General features: G+C 38.1%; 1 protein-coding gene across 1 annotated transcript in view; it reads right to left on the reverse strand.

Moving 5' to 3' along the window:
- Positions 1 to 14550, reverse strand: part of cdh22 (cadherin 22) — a 99111-nt gene that overhangs the window by 19243 nt on the left and 65318 nt on the right. The gene's annotated exons all lie outside the window — the stretch shown is intronic.

Raw genomic sequence — 14550 nt, forward strand, 5'->3', positions numbered from 1 at the left:
AGTGTGGTGCAAAATCTCCACTCACAAATTATAGAAACACATGGACTATGAAATAGTGGCTGTACTCATAAAATGTGATTAAAAAAATGAAAGCATATTATGAGACGACTCAAATCCCACATTTTATATTCAACATTTTTTACACATGAGCCAGTGTCAAGAGAATCATATCAGGATATCGTCTGCAGTTCGCCTTTCTCACGTCCGCCACACACCGTGAGCCTCTCCATATCAGATACGGGCACACTCCTCGAAATACAGTTTGGTTGAGCAATGTGAGTGCTTGGTTACGGTCTGCAGTGCCCAGATAAAACTCCCAGAACAATTTACCTTTACTGTTTTTAACTCAGACACAATCAGACATAACACAGACTTTCTAGGGCACTGGCAAGTCTGTTTAATGTGAGATCATACTGAGTCACATGCAGCTTTGCAAGTTAATGTCAAGAAGCATTAAGAGCGGCATTACATGTGTGTGGTAGCTTAGACATGTAGAATGAGGTTCTATGCCCACAGGGCATGCTTTTTTCCTCAGTGTTATTATATTGTCTTTTTGTTACAATATAAAGCGCCTTGAGCTGACTTAGCGCTTTATAAACAAAATTGAATTGAAAATTGAAAAGTTTTTTTGCACAGTATCAGAGGATACAAATCTTCTGTAGCTGTCTTTGGTGAAAAAACACTAAAGTACACAGTGTTTTGTATTGTCAGTTTGAAAATAGGACAATTTTGGATATAGTTCAGCATGACAGCACTCATCAGTGTCACTTCTTTCTCCCTAACCAATCAAAACCAAGAAGAGGTGGGACCTACAATATCAATACTGTCCAGAGTGCCAGAAGAAGAAACTGATTCTAGCTGTCACTGACAAACTAGTAATTTACAATCTAACATCGAAGAAGACGGTTTTGTAACCTAGCAACAATAAGTGCTTCAGAGAAGCGTTCTAAAAATGGGGTCATTCGTGGATCTAGAGTTAAGAAAAAAGAAACAAACAAAAAACCCTTAAGCTATAATGCCAGGATCCAACCTTATACATACTCTAAATGTAAATGATGTTTAATGTAACCCCAAGATATTTTGATATCTTCTTTTCCACAATGATGTGGGAAAATGAGCAATGCCATCTCATTTGCTTTCTTGATTGGAGCACCGTGACTAAAGTTTCCTACACACTTTGAATATGACAAACATTGCCAGTGTTGGTACAAACATCCATGCCACAGTCGGCATGTTGTCACCATCAGAGTTATATGACTGCTTTAATCATGAATTGCAAATTATTTCATGAAAATACTGTAAACCATGGCTCAAATGTTTGCACTGCTGTTTTAAATCTTTGATTTCTTCTATAATCACACTTCGATTCGTTTAATATGAGAATTTAAAGAAGAGCAAAGGCCAAACAAAATTCAAAAAGGGACAAACATCCCCTTTTCTAAAGACATTTGTATTTCACAGAGTATTTTGACCGGCAATAAAATCTTTACGTGTGTGTGTCTTCTCACACAATAACATAGACACAGTGACATAGGGCAAAAACTACCACATATACACAGTGATCTATGAAAAATACAGTTCAGTGTTGTATGCCAAAACGGGATGATAGTTTCTTCTCATCGTTCTCTGAAGCACTGTCAACTTTATTTCTCTCTGAAGGTAAAAGAATAATGAGCAAAGAGAAGACACTATAAGCAATAACTTTATAATCAACCGGGGGATGAATCTACTCCTCTATTTGAAGAATATGAACAACAGTGACGATGTAGTAAATGAGCCATGATCTGCTTTCTGTGACTGTGCCCTCAGTGGGGGGGACTCTCTTGCAGCATCGCAGGGTGAGTGGAAACTAAGTGCCAAGGGAGAGAGTGTAAAGTGAGGGAGAGAAATGAGAGAGGAGTGTGTGGGAGTTTATCGAGCAGCTAGTGAAGCTCCCTCAAGCACAATCACCTAATTAGATTTCTATCTAGCAGTCCCCTTTCCTGACCCCCTTAAATCTCTTGCATCTCTGGAAAACTACAGGGGGAGACTTCCCAAAAGTACACCCCATCTACACTATAGGTGTCTGAAAGGTGAAGGTTGTGAGGCAGAGGAGGCTTTCTCATTCACAGTAGAAATCAGCCATTTCATGATGGCAGTGGGGAGGGTAATGAAAAAAAATAAATAAATAAACATTGAACTACTTAAAATGTGTAGTGCTGGGTTCATCTCTGAAGCCTGGAATTCACTGCAAGCCTCAGCGGTGCGTTTTCAAATGCATCCATTATTCTGAGTGGTGAAAAGCATTCTCCTGTTGCCCAGCGTAGAATTAAACTGACTCAATGCATTGTGCAAAACTTGAGTCACATTGCATGGCCAGACTAGACTGTCAAAAGATGCATGCGAAAAATAAAAAGTAATATTAACTGGCACCATAGAAAAATCGTGAACTGGTTCTTGTAGAAAACCGGTACCCAGCATCCAATTTTTTGAATTTGCTAGTCTGCTTGTTTATCCATCCGATTTCGGGTTGTGTGCCAGAGGAGGGAAATGGCATTGCAGTATATAGTGTGGATATGGACATAACTTTTATTTTTATTGCACAACACCGCGATGGTAAAGTGGAGGAATAAATTTTTCTTGGTGTAATTAACATACTGCATTACTTTTAGGGAAACGCATTCAGTGTAATGTGTGTAATAATTACTTTTTCTGAGTAGAGATCCGAACACTGATCACAACAAACATGCAACAACATTGTATCAATGTAATGTCTTTCGTATGCAGCTTAGCAATGGTGGTCATTGTCAAAGTGAATCAATGAGGAATCGAATCAGTAAGTGATATCAATAATAGAATCAGAATTACTAAATTCTTATCCATTCCCATTCCTTGTTCACAGTACTCAAATGGACTCCACAGTCACCAGATCTCAATCCAATAGAGCACCTTAGATGGGAAATGTGCATCATGGATATTCGCTGACAAATCTACTGCAACTGTGTAATGCTATCATGTCAAAGTCTAAGGAATGTTTCCAGCATCTTGCTGAAAATTAAGGCAGTTCTGAAGGCACAAAGCCCGATCTGTTACTAGCAAGGTGTGCCCTAACATAGTGTTGTTAAAATATATTCACTTACCAGGTTTTGAGGTAAAAATCTGAATTGCCCTCAAAAGAAAAACTATAGTACTGACTGTCTGCCTTTTTTGAGTGTCTGATTTAAATGGTTTAACTCAATCATTATGACATTATGCTGACAAGTGTCCTCATGTGTTCCTGCAAATAAAAGCTAAGCTCTCCAGAAAAATTACAGAAATTAAGTATATTCATTTTATTCGTTTAGTTACAAAAAAAGCTAATTTAACATTTTAGATGCAGTGACAAATATCATTTGACATCCAGACTTTCTGCCTGAAGAAAAGAAAGTTGTACTGAATGCACAAAGACCTTGATGCTGTAAACACTGACAAGGTTAATTTGGGGAAAAAAAGGAAACTGTGAATATTCAGTCTGTCAAGTCTGCTGGTTCATCTGATTCAACATTCACATTTGAAAGACAAAAGGAAGAGGCATTTGGTAAGTAGAATAGATGATTCATTCAGTCTCCTACTCGTGAAGCACTGGCAAAACTATGAGTCTGTCTGTATTTTCCTGTGGTTTTTTTCCTCATCTCTGCTGGTTTACGCCTTGTTTTACCAATTCCTCCTTTATATCTGATGTGTGCTTGCATGTTTTTGTCTTAGTCCTTTATGCATATCCATAAAGTGAGTGAACAATGTGCTCATATGTGTGCTATGTGAGTGCAGGCTTAGCATTTAGCTATTTCAAACTCAGTCCTCGAGGGTTAGAGGTTGGCAATATTTTGGCCAAACCGAGGTGATCTGTTGCATTGACCCACTCAGCCAACTGTAAGACAGCATGGCAGAGCTGACAGGGCTCTGTTACCCCAGGCCACACTTAGTATTTGGCTTTCCAACCAGCCTTTTTTCTCCACACATTGCACTATATGATATCTGTCTCTTTGCATTTAATCAGATAAATACCACGAGGTGGGTGAGGGATGGCGCATGAACACAGTCATGTGCCATTTAGAGAGGTGCTGAACACTGGGGAAAATTGCCAAATCAGGACACGGACCAGGAATATCAAATGTTAAATGTAAATTAAATCCTGTAAAATCTTAATAAAATTAAGTTACGTATGTATTATTTTGTGTGATTCATGGCCCGAATGGCAATTGTAGTTAAAATGGATCACATCATAAGACCATTAAGACTCATTCATAATTTGGGTGTTGAATAGTGATCTTTACACTACTAAATTGGCTTTGTTTATTTGCTATGATAATTTAACCTTTATATTTTATAGATTTGCATGGTTCTGTTATGCAAGTCTGTTTAACTCAGATTTTGAAAGCCTGTGACAGTTAAAAACAGATTTACAATTTTTTTAATGTTTTCATTTGAATTCTGTAGACATTGTGCTTGCGCTGTAACTATGTAAAGACAATCTTTTGTCACATATTTTAGAGGGCAAACAGTACCCCTTTTTAAAACTTGCTTGCTGTGAACAATATTAAGTGTTGTTTTTCTCAGAGTTAGGGAATATATTACCTCAAAAAAAAATCTAATTTTTGTGTCTACATACAGTATGTGTGTCTCTGGTGAACAGCAGCAGTCTGAGAGAGTTTGGGGATGTAGGCAGAAAATTGCCGGCACTTCCTTCGTTAAATTTCTCTTAAGAGTCATTCTGAGACATGAACTCACTTTCAGTTAAATCCTAAATGCAAAGATGTGGGAACAAAATCATAATTGGAGGGTGTCATTAATCAACACTATAATTTAAAGAGAAAGGCAGTTTTTAAATCTCTAAATGACATCAGGATCTTTTACTATAGGAAATTCATTGAATTTCGCAATGTTTAACAAATAGTCACTGAGGGCTCATCAGTGTCTTGCATTGTTTGCATTTTATTGTATTATGTTTCCTCTGTCTACACTCATTGTGATTGTGGACTTTAATTCCTTATTTTGTCTTTTAGATGCATTCATATTTGAATAAACAATAAAACAGTGAAGGACACCTTAACAGCGCCACTGAATTTATGTCAAACTAAGTGCAATGTGTTTTGAAGTAACATTACGTGCTTATTTCTTTCTTACATCTTATTGTACATTACTGATAGCAGTGTGCCAACTTTTCCTCGTCAGGCAACATTTTCCCTTTGTTGTTTCATTTTCTATCGAAGTCGTTTTTAAAAATGTACACTCCACTAAAAAAGACTCTACACAACTATATTTACTGTGGAGATGTACCTGGAACTGATCCTCTGGAAATGGATTAAGGATGCATTTCTTTTTGGCAAGGTTGTGCACATGTGTTCTACATGATAGAACCGTAAATCCAACCTGTATTTTGTATGTGGTTGTTTTCCCTGTATTTCTCTTTAATTCAGGCTTATGGAAAGTTTTTTTTTCTCTCCTTTAATCTCTGAACATCAACCTGCATAAGAAGGATGCAAAGGAAGGCTCTGTAAATAAAAGGTGAGAAGCTATTTAACAATTTTTGTGTCACGGCCCTGGTGTGAACTGTCTCCAAGCAAAAGCTGCTTTGCCACTTTCACCCATTTTTTATTCCCTTCAAGCACACCGCACCGAACCCCACCACACACACCCACACACACACACCCACACACACACACACACACACACACACACACAAATATGTTGTATTGCCAACTCTTAAATAGGATCAAACCCAACCGCAGTTAAAAGGCTTAGGTAAATCTGATTTTCTCTGTGGTTCCACCAAAAGCTAGACCTGAGCCAAGGAGCTGACACTCTGTGAACGAGACTGGGTGATAACCGAGCACACAATAGGAGACAATGAAACGCTCTTCATTAGCGCAGTAAACCGGGGGTTGATCTGACACATTAAGAGTGTGACAGTGCAGCCTGTGTACAGCATGTGTGTGGGTGTGTGTATGCATGCCTTTTCTTAGCATGTGTCTGTGCAGGGACAGGCAACCATAGTGGTATAATTCAAGGTAAACAGAGCAAATACAGGGAGTGCAGAATTATTAGGCAAGTTGTATTTTTGAGGAATAATTGTATTATTGAACAACAACCATGTTCTCAATGAACCCAAAAAACTCATTAATATCAAAGCTGAATGTTTTTGGAAGTAGTTTTTAGTTTGTTTTTAGTTTTAGCTATTTTAGGGGGATATCTGTGTGTGCAGGTGACTATTACTGTGCATAATTATTAGGCAACTTAACAAAAAACAAATATATACCCATTTCAATTATTTATTTTTACCAGTGAAGGCAAGGCAAGGCAAGTTTATTTGTATAGCACAATTCAACAACAAGGTGATTCAAAGTGCTTTACAGAGACATTAGAAACAAGAACAAATAAAAAGCATGATTTAAAATTGAATAAAACAAGCAAATAAACTAACTAATTAACAAACAAACAAACAAACAAACAAACAAACAAACAACAGTATATAAAATCAAAACAGATAAAATCAGAACAGTAGATAAAATCAGTAGTTAAATGTAAGTTTTGAAATTTAAGCTTAAAGTGTGGATTTGGTGCTTTATTCAAATGCAGCTGAGAACAGGTGAGTCTTCAACCTGGATTTAAATAAACTGAGTGTTTCAGCTGATCTGAGGCTTTCTGGGAGTTTGTTCCAGATATAAGGAGCATAAAAGCTGAATGCAGCTTCTCCGTGTCTGGTTCTGACTCTGGGAACTGATAAAAGACCGGATCCAGATGACCTGAGGGATCTGGAAGGTTCATACTGGGTCAGGAGGTCATTGATGTATTTTGGTCCTAAACCATTCAGAGCTTTATAGGCCAGCATCAGAAACCAATATAACATCTCCACATTCACAAATATACATTTCTGACATTCAAAAACAAAACAAAAACAAATCAGCGACCAATATAGCCACCTTTCTTTGCAAGGACACTCAAAAGCCTGCCATCCATGGATTCTGTCAGTGTTTTGATCTGTTCACCATCAACTGTTCAGCAGCAACCACAGCCTCCAAGACACTGGTCAGAGAGGTGTACTGTTTTCACTCCTTGTAAATCTCACATTTGATGATGGACCACAGGTTCTCAATGGGGTTCAGATCAGGTGAACAAGGTGGCCATGTCATTAGTTTTACTTCTTTTATACCCTTTCTTTCCAGCCACGCTGTGAAGTACTTGGACGCGTGTGATGGAGCATTGTCCTGCATGAAAATCATGTTTTCCTTGAAGGATGCAGACTTCTTCCTGTACCACTGCTTGAAGAAGGTGTCTTCCAGAAATTGGCAGTAGGACTGGGAGTTGAGCTTGACTCCATCCTCAACCCGAAAAGGCCCCACAAGCTCATCTTGACGATACCAGCCCAAACCAGTACTCCACCTCCACCTTGCTGGTGTCTGAGTCGGACTGGAGCTCTCTGCCCTTTACCAATCCAGCCACGGGCCCATCCATCTGGCCCATCAAGACTCACTCTCATTTCATCAGTCCATAAAACCTTAGAAAAATCAGTCTTGAGATATTTCTTGGCCCAGTCTTGACGTTTCAGCTTGTGTGTCTTGTTCAGTGGTGGTCGTCTTTCAGCCTTTCTTACCTTGGCCATGTCTCTGAGTATTGCACACCTTGTGCTCTTGGGCACTCCAGTGATGTTGCAGCTCTGAAATATGGCCAAACTGGTGGCAAGTGGCATCTTGGCAGCTGCACGCTTGACTTTTCTCAGTTCATGGGCAGTTATTTTGCGCCTTGGTTTTTCCACACGCTTCTTGCGACCCTGTTGACTATTTTGAATGAAACGCTTGATTGTTCGATGATCACGCTTCAGAAGCTTTGCAATTTTGAGACTGCTGCATCCCTCTGCAAGATATCTCACTATTTTTGACTTTTCTGAGCCTGTCAAGTCCTTCTTTTGACCCATTTTGCCAAAGGAAAGGAAGTTGCCTAATAATTATGCACACCTGATATAGGGTGTTGATGTCATTAGACCACACCCCTTCTCATTGCAGAGATGCACATCACCTAATATGCTTAATTGGTAGTAGGCTTTCGAGCCTATACAGCTTGGAGTAAGACAACATGCATGACGAGGATGAAGTGGACAAAATACTCATTTGCCTAATAATTCTGCACTCCCTGTACTGTACATTTAATTGATAATAGGATTGATTGATGGCACAGTGTATGCCTAAATGATTTAGGTATTAAATAAATTACTTTAATTATGAATACTCAAGACCTGCTATCAATCACTCGATATAAAGTTTGCCACGCATGTGGGTTTAGCTGATTTGAAAAGACAACTTGAAACTGATAGAAAACTCCTCTGTGAAAAGTTTCAAATCTTGAGCCAAACTATTTGATGTCGATTTAGTTTCACGACAACAGGTGTTATGTTGGCTCTAATGAATTCTCCCTGTGAAGTGATGCTTTAAAAAACACAAACAAACAGTGTAGACACTGAACAAAACAACAGTAACCTGATCTAACCTCAGATTACCACTAAAAGATTCCAGATGAAGTGGATGAAGTGCACATTATCTGAATCTAGACGTTTATACATTAGGCAAAAGATGACACCACGACTGTGTTTGACATCTCTGTCTTCCATGATAAAGTAATAAATGTTTAATTACTTCTCTTTCTGAAAGCTGCTGGCCTGTCCAAGTTTCTAAATTGATTAACAACATTCTCGGGAGCTGGAACAAAATTGAATTGCATTTTACACATCTGTCAAGTCATGCTTATACCTCTAGGCTCCTCTTTTGGCAGCTTATTTTGCTGAATAAATAAGTGCATCTTGGGAAGCAGCAGACATCAAAGTATTTCAAGCACATTAGGCAACAACACTTTGCTTCAATAGAACCCTACAATTTGGATTCTGTTTATTTATTTATTTTTTTGTCACAATTACAGCAACTGTTGCTTTGAGGTTCTAGGGTTTAGTTGTGTTCCCTCTGTTTGGTGTCTTCCCTGCTTGTGTATCCCCTTAGTGTAGTAAGTCTCCGTGTTTAGTCCGCGTCTCTGAGTCTGTGTTAAGTTTGTGTATTGTGTCATTAGTAGAGATGGCACGATACCACTTTTTTATGTCCGATACCGATATCATAAATTTGGATATCCGCCGATACCGATATGAATCCGAATATGAATATGAATAGTGTGTTTTTTAATCAATAAAACTGTTTTTTTAATATCTTGCTGCTTTTTGTATAAGTTCATACTCAAGTTAAAAAAAAACCCAAAAAAACCCACTAAAGCTATTCTGTTATACCTGTATGCAAAAAATGCACTGCACCCAAAATATTTCATAGTTCAGCAATACTGATCAATCTAATAAACTTAAACCTACTCCATCCTCCCTATTCTGGTATTTTAAAGAGTAAGCAACCTAACTACTAGGGCTCTAAAACTCCCAGCAAAAAAAAAAAACAAAAACGAAAAAATAAGGAACCACCCCTCACCCACCTCATGATGCTTAATCGACGTAATCAACTTTAATTTGATGCAGTGTGAAAAAAAATGCCCAGAAATAAATTATTTTTCAAGAATAATTAAATAGATTCAACATCTTTCTTCAACAGAACTGCAGACTGCACAGATGGTACCTTCCCAAAGGAAAAAGTACTATAGCTTGCTAGAGTATATTAGACTTAATTGTCACGGTCCTAGGTCTCCTGACCCAGCGTTTTTAGTTCTTTGTGATGTTTGTATTATTGTACTTGTGTGAGTTATTCTATGGTTTCTAGTTTCGATCCCTTGCCCTTCATGTTTCTCTGTGTCCCCTCTGTTCTGTGCAAGTCTGTGTCTGCATGTTTGAGTTCCCCTCTGTGTCTTTCGGTTCTTAGAGTCCTCTGCCTTATGGTTTATGTCTCTGTGTTTCTTAGTTGCTGTCTCCACTGTGTCAAGTTCGTGTCTCTGTGTGATCCTTCCTGTTTTACTTTGAAGGTCCGTGTCTTATGTGAATGTGTCCTGCTTTGCTTGTCGCGTCGTCCCTCATGCTGTGTGGATCTCCCTGTGTCTCTCTGTGGGTTTAGTTTGTGAGTTTCCAGTTTAGTTTGCTTTGTATGACTTTCTCCTGCCAGCGAATAAAGCTGAGTTCTTTGTGTTTAAACTTCGTGCCTGCCTTTTGGGTCCAACTCCTGCCTGCCGCACAGCGATTCATGACATTAATAGTTACTATATACAGTAATGGACTTCTATTCATTTTACATCAGATTAAAACTTTGGGTGTAAGATTCAGATAATTATTTAATAAAAGCTAGACATTTTAAATGAGAATAAGAAAGAAAAGTATGTCTTTGTGCCCCCTTTTCCCTGTTCATGCCCTATCGGCCCCCCTGGCTAAACTTTGCTAGATCCGCCCCTGCACAGTTACCAGCTGTCAGCTAAGTAGTAAAGGATCCTGGTCTAGAAAGTAATATTAAATAAATTCTAACAACAGATTATCAAGCTTAAACGTGCTCAGCCGCTGGTTTCCTCTTTCTGGTGCAATGTGGGAGATAAACAAACAAGAGAGACGGACTCGCGACAGAAAAGCCGATCAGCTGATCACTGATCAGTTTCATAATTGAAGTAGCAGCAGGAGAGGGAGGGGGAGAGAAGAGGCAGTCGCTCCATATATAGGTTGTTAAGCTTAACACGGGAATGCTTTACAAACATTCAGAGATGAACTTACACACTTGCTTTACTTCTCTCCTCTCTGGGATCACTTCCTCAGAGATGAAATGCCGGATTGGTAGCAAGGCTACAAATACACACAGCCGCTCTATCCCGTGAGCACACTGCTCCGACGTGCTACGGTTAGGAGGAGAGTTACAACGTGTCGAAAGTTCTGTGAGGTGCTTTTTTGATATTTAATGGATCAGATTACATTTTTTATTTTTCTCCGATATCCGATCCAGTAATTTACGTCAGTATCGGACCGATACGATACGTAATATTGGATCAGTCCATCTCTAGTCATTACGTGTATGTTTTATTGTGAAGGTCTGCGTCTTATGTGAGTGTTTTCAGTTTGCCTCCCTGCTCTCGTCATGTTAATCACTCCCAGCTGTGTCCCCCACCTGTGTGTAATCTCCCTGTGTTTCTCTGAGTGTATTTAAGTCGTTTCTTCTGTCTTAGTAGTCACTGGTTCGTCTGTGTTGTTCTCCTCCATCTTCCTGCGTATCTCCCTCCGTTGTCTCTCCGTGTCTCCCTACATCTCTGGGTTTGGTTTTAGGTTTGTTTTGTTAGTTGTTCCAGTTTAAGTTTATTCTTGCCTCGCCGTTTCTGTTTGTTTTTCATCCTTCTTACTAAATAAAGTTCACTCTCATCACAAGCTGCATCTTCGGTCCTAATCTACAACGCCACACGTCTGCCACGTCGGACGTAACATAAGTAATTTAATGACACTTTGCAAAGCCATCCAGCAGCTGAATTGGACACGTTAACAGGTTGGTTGTGGACCAACTGTCTGTGTCTCCTTGACACTTCTGATCTAAAATGTGAAATGTCTGCACCCAACTTAATAATAAAAAACAATAACAAATAAACAAATTAAAAAAGCACTCATCTGTGAAAAAATACTTTAAATTTGAACTCGTATCATAAAACATCCAAAAACAAAATTGGTTTTTAGACCACTTGCTCTATGTTTTAATATGTAGGGACTCACAGTGTCTACAGGAAACCATTTTTATATTATCCATGGAAATTACAAAGGTCAAATTGTTTCCTGCATGTCTCCCATTGGTTACCCTTGAGCATGAATGTGAGGCTGAAAATGCTTTAAACAATTAATTTCAATCCTTACAGCCTACTCAACTTCCCATAACAAAATTTAAAGAGACTCTGTAGAGAAAATACAAAAAATGAAAACGGAAGAAAAGGAACAGATGTTCCTGCCATTTGCCAACCTCACAGGATGATAGTAAAAATAAATAAATAAAATGAAATAAGAGATGGATGGATAGACAGCACAGTCTTGTGCATGTACTTTTAGTTTGTAATTACAATGTGAAATATTTCACTGCCTTTCTCTCTAATGAGAACATTAAAAAACCTTTTCTTTTACAATGCTGGGAGCCAGCAATGATCTTTTTAGCTGGAAGACTAATCATCTCTATGTGATTAGGAGCTGAAGGTTAATGTGGGCTCTCACAGATGGGAGACAGAGTGAGGTGGGAGTGAGGGAGATCAGACCAGACAACGTTCTAGAAAGGCACAGACTGGTGGTACTGCAGAGGCACAGGGGGGCTATAAGTGGTTAAGAGTCTGTGGATCAAGGGGAGGAGAGGCCTGAGCCTCATTACACATGTAAATGCAGCTTCCAGCATGGAGGCCCCACTTTAAAGCCTTGCTGTTTTAATTATTCCTTTGCTCTGCACACGATAATTGGCTCTAACTCAGCTCAGGGCCTGTTGGCTATGTAAGGTGAATATAACACCCTAATGACTTTGTCCATTTTTAATGGTGATCAGTGGAAAGACCTGGCCTTCTATTGGATTGGAAATAGCCACATCAGTGCCTTTGTCTTGATTTTCGCACAGACTCCCACTGTTTGATTGTTGGGTATTAATGTTTTATCGCAGGGCTTATATGTTTTCCATTTAGAAAATTAATTAATGAATGAATGGTTGAACTGACTGAAATTCTTTGAATTAAATTTTATTTAAACGATGCACTATTTGCCGTTTTAGCCCTGATTGGATTATAAGATGCTATTAAATCAAATATCAGAAACCACTTTCTTTCCCACAATGAAACAACTTTCAACAGACAGATCACGTCTTAATTAAAAAAGAAAAAAAGAAACACCTGAAAAAGGCATAAGTGAAGCATATCAGAATTAGGGGCAAACATTAAAGGTAGAATTAAAATTCTATCAAGGTTTTGTCATGAAGGAAAGACGTCTCTCTCATGAAGAGCCTGTTAAGTGACATTTTAAAGAAAAGACTTCTTGACAGGCAGAACAATATGACTGAATCAATCCAATCAAATACATTTCTGGGATAGATATCCAGTATCAAAATCTGTAATTATTTTATAATAATGTTTTAATTTATAGCAAATAAATAACTAAATAAATACTTTGGAAAGCAATTAACTTTCTGACACAGGACTCGTGGGGGAATTTGTGCCTTTGCCCTAGAGCTGAGTCTAAAGTTGCCTTTGGTGTTAAGTGTCAAACAGATCATAGCGTGGAGCTGTGCAAAAATATGGAAATAATCAGGAATTACAAGACAATAAATAGAATAAATAGGCTGGTTTGTAATCTAGGTACAAAAACATTTTAATGCACACACACACACACACACACACACACACACACACACACACACACACACACACACACACACACACACACACACACACACACAGAGCAGGAATGCATCTCACATAGACTTTGAGATGCATTCCTGCTAAGACCACGAGGGCTGTTCCACTTTCAAGTGCACGAGGGCAGTTTTTTTTAAACAATTTAATCACACTTTTGATAAGTCCAGTTTCTTCAGACTTTACCTCAGAGACTTACTCCCTGTTCTTCATATTGCCCACTGCACCACAGGGCTATCAGTAGAAAAGTGAAAGGAATAATACTAAGCAAAAACAATACTAAACAAAAAAATACAGAAGTCTCTACCAAACGATACATTACATGGAATCAGAGGAATGCAAAAACCTTGTTCATTTATCAAACATTTGTTTGAATATTTGTGTAATGTTTCCATTTTGGTGACCATATTTCATTCTAACTGCCGCTTCCAAAGACACTGTATACTCTTCATACATAATATTCAATATTGTGAATCATTACAATATATCCAAAATGGATGTTTCACATCCATGATCCTTTATGCTGCATGTGTCCCCTGACATCATTTATGATGTAAACTAACCAAAATATGAAATAGAAAAAGCTTCTAATTTACAAATATGCCAGGAAGCAAGCTGATATTTGTAACTAAGTAATTTAGTCTAAATCAAACAAAACCACAGAATTAAATATGCTGGTATCATAATCAAATCTTCATAGATTTTGAGCCAAACACTTCTTCTGCCTAAAAATACTTTGTCTTTGGTTACTTAGTGGAGTGAATGAGGACTAATAACTAAACACAACCCCCTCTAAAAGTAAAATTAATTAAAAACAGAAATCTCGTGTATTTTTGGGTGTAACAACGGACCTAATTTCTCATTCAGTATTGTGGTCATTCATGTCAAAAATGACTGTCAAAAGTGCCTTAAGTAGGTTGTGTGCTGTTTTGCAGTAATATTGATGTTTCAGATTAAAGAAACACAGATAATATTACATTGTGGCAATTTTGTTTCTATTCGGATGTTAATAAAATATGTGTGTGCTGTGGCACAGTGTTTTGGTACAGAGTTTTCAAAGGTCCTCACCTTTAACTTGTTATAGTGAAATCTACTTGACTGGCACTCTTTAGCTTCTTGCTCAACAAAGAGCAATAGTATTTTTTAAAGGATTTTTTTTACATCAAAAATACAAAGATTACATTTCTGAGATCACAGTCTAAATGAAATTATTTGAGTCTGTGTTTT

The sequence above is a fragment of the Diplotaxodon limnothrissa genome, linkage group LG5 (genome assembly GCF_057381915.1).
Source record: "Diplotaxodon limnothrissa isolate DT_005_m linkage group LG5, D_limnothrissa_male_GT1.1, whole genome shotgun sequence".
Classification (NCBI taxonomy): domain Eukaryota; kingdom Metazoa; phylum Chordata; class Actinopteri; order Cichliformes; family Cichlidae; genus Diplotaxodon; species Diplotaxodon limnothrissa.